Source organism: Vespula vulgaris, chromosome 16 (genome assembly GCF_905475345.1).
Source record: "Vespula vulgaris chromosome 16, iyVesVulg1.1, whole genome shotgun sequence".
Classification (NCBI taxonomy): Eukaryota; Metazoa; Arthropoda; class Insecta; order Hymenoptera; family Vespidae; genus Vespula; species Vespula vulgaris.
This window is the reverse complement of record NC_066601.1, coordinates 1,348,532-1,355,000: the sequence shown is the minus strand read 5'-3', so window position 1 is coordinate 1,355,000 and position 6,469 is coordinate 1,348,532. Positions and strand designations below refer to the sequence as shown.

General features: G+C 31.8%; 1 protein-coding gene across 14 annotated transcripts in view; it reads left to right on the top strand.

Annotated features, from left to right (window-relative positions):
* LOC127069665 (hemicentin-1-like) overlaps positions 1-185 on the top strand; it is a 266,624-nt gene extending 266,439 nt beyond the window's left edge. For all 14 annotated transcript variants that reach the window (XR_007783657.1, XR_007783656.1, XM_051006912.1 and 11 more), the window contains one exon: positions 1-185. This exon is cut by the window's left edge. The gene's annotated coding sequence lies outside the window, so the exon portion shown is untranslated.
* The last annotated feature ends 6,284 nt before the right edge of the window (positions 186-6,469 follow it).

Below are 6,469 nucleotides of genomic sequence, written 5' to 3'. Positions count from 1 at the left end.
GTTTTAGCTAACACTAATCGAGGATGTTATTATAAAAATCACTAAGTACTATTTAATGTACATATACATAATAATATTGTAACGGTAATAATAACACGATATGATTTATCGTTTATGTTGATCCGATTGTACCAGAATTCGTAAGCGGAATTAAATACTAAGGATTATTTGTGGGAGAGATATTATTGGCGTTTGTTTGTTCATTTGTTCGTTCTTTTTTTCAATTTTTTAATACTTTTTTCCTTTATATCCCAAAGGATTTAATTACTTTTTAATATTAATAAAATCCTAGCACACACGATCCTATTTTCTTTATATATATATATATATATATATATATATATATATATATGATATATATATATATTAATTACAGACCATAATGTATTTCCCATTGATTCACCAATAATTGATTTTTCTTTTTTTCTCTTTTTTTTTCTTTTGTTACAAACAAATTTATAACTTCATTATTATTTTCATTAAAATTATAATCAAAAACGAGGTCGAAAATGAATCTCGATCAATCCTTCTCCTTCTCCACCTACACTCCGGTCACTCCAATCACTTATATTTTTAATCGAAAATCATAAAACTCAAATTCGCACTATTATACCGTCCATCTAATTCGCAAATGACAATCCAATATGAGAATAATAATATTTCCTCTGATTTTAGTTACGGTCGTAGAAAAAGATAAAAAAAAAATAAAAGAAAAAAAAGAAAAAGAAAATAAAAGAAAAAAAAGGAAGAAAAAAAAACACAAAGCTCCTCCCTTCGACCTAATCGAGAAAGAGATCTTTTCGAGGGAATCGTTAGAAAAAATGTCGCGCACGCGACGGACATTGTATATCCGTCGACTTCACGACAGATTTATCGTTGTCGAGTCGTTCTCTCTATCTGATCCTAGCTTACCTAGGCAAAGTAAAAAGAAAGGAGAAGAAGAAAAAAAAATGAAAAAGAAAAAAAATAAATGAAAAGAAAAATTAAACAGGAATGATAAAACGACGTGGGAGTTACAAGCGATCACGAGCATCCCGTAACGTGTACTTATTTAGTCTTATATTGATTCGTTTGGTAAGTACGTTCGATCTTTTTATTGTAAATAAAAAATGAAAAATCGATCATCACTGAACGCAACGTTTTATTTCGCATCACGTGTTGTATAATATATGGAAAGAAAGTATATAAATATCATTCATGCATATATGTAAACGTGACTCTTAAGAAGTAAGTACATAGATACGTACGCCATTTTAACTGTAACACGTGAAACATTTCCATTTTACAAGACTACTAAGAACGGTGTCTCCTGAATTTTTCTTTTTTTCTTTTCATGAGTTATCGTATTATTATGATGATAACGAAAAAAGAAAAGAAGGGATAACACAAAAAAGAAATAGGTAGGTATATCATTAGAAAGAAAGCATTAGAAAAAAGAAAGGAAAAATAAGAAAAAAAAAAGAAAGAAAAATTATCTACGATGAACTCGATATTTCAACAAGAAGAAAAAATTCTTCTCAAAAATAAACAATTTTAATATTGTCGTATTTTATTATCCTGAATATTGCAACTTTGTCCTGTAACATTTTTGTTTTCTCATATCAATCAATCCAAATGAAATATATAGATATTTAAATAAGACGTGCATATATATATATTATTATATAAATATATATAATAATTATAAATAAATAAATACACCCACCCACCCACACACACACACATACATATATATATTATAAATAGATATAAATAAAAAATTAGCTACACAAATCGGTAGAAATATTCGTTGTGGCTTTCTACTATTAAGTATTATTAAGTATAATCTTGCACTTGCATAGCTTTCATTCTCTCGAGTATAGTGGTGCGCGCGCACGTTTGGTATAATACCTGCTAGTGCTATCCTCCGTAGAATATATAGAGAAGAGAGAGAGAGTCATTTGCATGGCCGTTACTCCCTCGAGATGCGATACTGGTTTGCGCTTACATACACGCGTCGATAAATAGTATCACCGAACGTGTATATGAGATAGACAAAGACATACCTATGTAGACATAGACATAGACGAAGATAGAGACGGAAACAGTGAGATAGAGAGAGAGAGAGAGAGAAACAGAAAGAGAGAGAGAGAGAGAGAGAGAGAAAATGCTTTTGTAAGAGCAACACGCTTCATCCTACTGAGAGCTATTTACGTTCGTACCTATTATGGCACCTATAGTATACACGCACACGCGTAACAATGTATTAGGTAGTTACATACATAGAACGATGTCGACAAGTTAGACGGCCATTTCTCATGGCTTACCGTGCGAGCTACTTAGCGACACTTAAACTGCAAATATCTTGGCTCCGTTACATACCCTATGCCATTTAGTTGATCCAAACGTAGGGATAATGTTCGAGCTTAGAGAGGGACCATAGAGAATCAAAATCGATTTTCTAATAGACTTAGAAAGTAAAACAAAACGAAGGAGAGAGTGAGAGAGAGAGAGAGAGAGAGAGAGAGAAAGGGAAAGATAAACAGAGAGAGAGAGAGAGAGAGAGAGATTAGTTAGGTATTAAAATTAATGTCTTCTATCTACGGATTAATACTTCTAAATTAAATTGAAAATTTGACTTGATAATTTTCGACATTTCGCAAGAGAGAGAAAGAGAGAAAGAGAGAGAGACGTAACCATAATATAAAATCTTCTGAAAGTCTGACAAATGTTTCGGATAAATCTTCACACATTTCAAAAGATTTTCTTATTCTTACGAATTAATAGAAAATGGCGAACGTAATTGCCTCATCGATCTCACCACTGTCTCTGCGAAACTTTGTAGTCATCGCTTACAAAACAGATGTGTCATTCGTGCAAGTCGATTTCATCGTAATTCCTAACTCAATCAGATTTGTTACTTTTTTTTTACAAACGTTGAATTGTATTTTCTCCATTTACGATTATTTTCGTGATATAATAAAATCTATGTTTAATAAATCTCGAATAAATGATAATGGCAAATGAGGAAGACTTGAGTTTTTTTTTATTTTTATTTTCATTTCCTAGTTTTTATTGTTTTTATAATTTTTTTTTTGTTATTATTTTAACTTTTATCGTTTTAGGTATTCGAGTTTCTTTTATAGATTAGTTTAAAAAAAAAAAGCGGCAAAAATAAAAATTCGAAAGCTGTATATGGAATATTCTATAGACTTAAATCACTTTTCTATTTTTATTCGATTGACTCTCTTTCTCTCTCTCTCTCTCTCTCTCTCTCTCTCTCTCTCTCTCTCTCTCTCTCTCTCTCTCTGGTATTGTAAAATTTATTTCAGCAAGCTCGGTTTATAGTCTTTCTATAAAACGATATACCGTAGAGAAAGAAAGAGAGAGAGAGATTGAGGTAAAATAAAACGCTTCGTGATTTTTTTAATAACCAACCGAGCGATTCGTTCGCTCACTTTATTTCACACAGATAGATGTTGTTCTAAATCGACGAGTTTTATAAAATTTCTATTCTTTACATTAATCATGTGATTCGACAATACATTGAATAACGTATAAACGAATTCAACGACTATGCGACATCGATTTAAGAAGCTAATAGTAACGACAGAATGATATTTCTAGCGATCAATTTCGTTTATTAAACGATATGTTTATTAAAAAAAGGGAGGAATCGACGAAGAATTAACAAAATGAAGGGAAAAAATAAAATGAAACGAATTCGTAGGATCGTGTGACGCAGATTTTGTTAAATCCTATCCGTCTCCTTGTTTAAATTATAAACAAAGAGTCTGCGGATTAGATTTTGAAAAGGTAAAAACGTCCTTCATTTATTTTTACTTTCTTTATTTCTCTTTTGCTTTATATTCGTGTATTCAGTCGAGAGCTTTCCGTTACTGCGATTACTGCTTGCTGCAGCAAGCTTTTATACGTCGAGCATAATAGTCGGCCGGCTTCGAGTCACATACAAAGACACAAACATATACATACACAAATATATATATTATATATATATATTCATATACACATATGGGCGAATACGTACACGAACATTTGGTATTTTACGAATGGGAAATATTTTATAAAAGAGAAGGATTAACGACACAATTAAACAGAGATATTCGTAACGAAGACCGCATAGCATTCGTTAGGCTGTTAAATGTTTAAACATTCCATTACGTGTCGGGTACCCATGAGTGTAGTTTTACGATATAGATAGATAGATAGATAGATAGATAAAGAGAGAGAGAGAAAGAGAGAGAGAGGAAGAGGAAACGAGAAAGAGAGAGAGAGAGAGAGAAAGGGAATGCATATATCTTATAGATGACGCGTTTGTGGTTTTCCATTATCGTTAAAACGTAATTCGAACTATAATACCAGGATTCTCGTTTGCACATTTTATAAATACGAAGCAGACAGTCTATTATCAAATATCGTTTGGCAGGAATTATACTGAATTTTCATGACTGTAAAGAATAAACGTTGTTATAGGTATTTAAACTATTGTAGATAATCCTTAAAAGTCTCTTTCTCTTTCTCTTTTTTTCTTACGATTTCGAATCATAAATCTTCACTTACCGGTTCATCTAACATAGACTAATAGAATTTTAAAGATCAATGGCAACCTGTTGCCATCCCTACGAGGAATAATAACTTCCGTTATTTTGAATTATTTCATTTTCTAAATGGTCGTTAGGTAAAAGCAATTTTAAGGATCACTTTTGCAGAAAGAATAATTCTCTCTCCTATGTATAATAAATGTATATCTGGAGAGAAAGAAAAAGAAAGAGATAGAAAAAGGAAGAAAAGGAAAGAATTAAGTAAATAAATATATCTTGAAAATGAAAAAAAATTACGATTATTTCGAAGTTTACAGGTAACTCTTACGTTACCACAAAGATTACCCGAGCGAGAAGTATTTTTCCATCGTAAATACGGATTTTGTCTCAGAGGGAAAGGAAAGACTCTGCTATATATATATATATATATATATATATATATATATATATATATATATATGTACGTATATAGATGATACATTGTTACACTTTGCGAGAAAGAAAAAAAGAAAGAAAATACAAAAAGAAACAAGAAAAAAACATCCCCTTCTTTCCTCTCTTCCCCACCACCTGCACCATCAGCGCCAAAAAAAGAAAGATACGAAAAAGCAGAGTCGTGTGTCGTCTCTCTGCCTTTTGAAATGTTTATTTTCTCGTTTTTCCTTCCTCACCTTCTGCTCATGGACGATTTTAATGAGGAAACGGCAAAAAGGAGAGCGCGGAGGTAAAAATGGAAATTTATTTAGACAATCCTACCGTGTACTCTAATCTCTCTCTCTCTTTCTGTTTCTCTCTATCTGTCTGTTTGTCTGTCTCTCTCTCTCCCTTTCATTATATTTCCTTATAACGCCAGAAGTAAAGAATTTAAAAGAAAAAGAAAAATAAAGAGAGAAAAAAAGGACAAAAAGGAAGAAAACCATCTTTTTTGAAATTAAGAAAAAAGAACTAATAGGATAAAGTGTAAAAGAATCATTGACATTAGTGGTTACGAAACGACTATAATATGACTTTAAATGGGTAACGAAACGACAATATTATCCCCCTCCTCTTCTCTCAACCAGCAACCTTTTATAGATCGTTACCCATGAATACAGGAGTTTACTGGTATTATACTTGTTTAACTAGATTTCGATAGTAAATCAAGTAACGTCGTTTGGGGAAAAGAGAGGATTTCATTATATATCCTTTTTCAAAAAGATATCACTATATCTATTATTTTCTCTTGGGATATAATCGAAGGAAAATCGATAGAAGTTGATCAGTGATTACCGATTAATATCACGAAGAAAAATAATATTGAAAACTTTTCTAGAATAAAACGTGTACGTATATACATACATACGTATATATGTACACATATATAATAGGTAATTACATAGATAATAAATTTAGGATCGTTTTTACGAGTAAAACATAAAAGTGGCCTAAAACTCATCGTAAAACTACGAAACGAATGAAATCGCAATTGCTTAATGAATTTGCGGTTGCTCGCGAAGTGAATTGGGGTCGGCGCCATCTAACTGCCATGGCATTAGCTCGTTACTCCGACGAGGAGCCACATTGAAAATGTATGTATGTGTGTCTACCTATATGTTTGGGTGTTTGTGCGTTTGTGTGAGCCCGAGAGAGACGGAGAGAGATTATTACACCGAATTCCCCCTAGAATTTGCATATATAACACGATGCAAAGCAGCAAATCGAAGTGAGTGTGGTTGATATAAGTGGCTACCTTTGAGTAGTTCAAACCTTTGTTGGATTATTACATTAATCCATTTATTGATCCATTTACTTTCGCTTACCTAAATTTTCTTTCGTTCTAAACATCAAACAAACCATCTCACCGATCGAAATAGGTTTTGAAAATCAATTAAGTATCGTATATTTATTTTTTTTTTGTGAATAAAAAACAGAAAATGAAGAGAGAGATG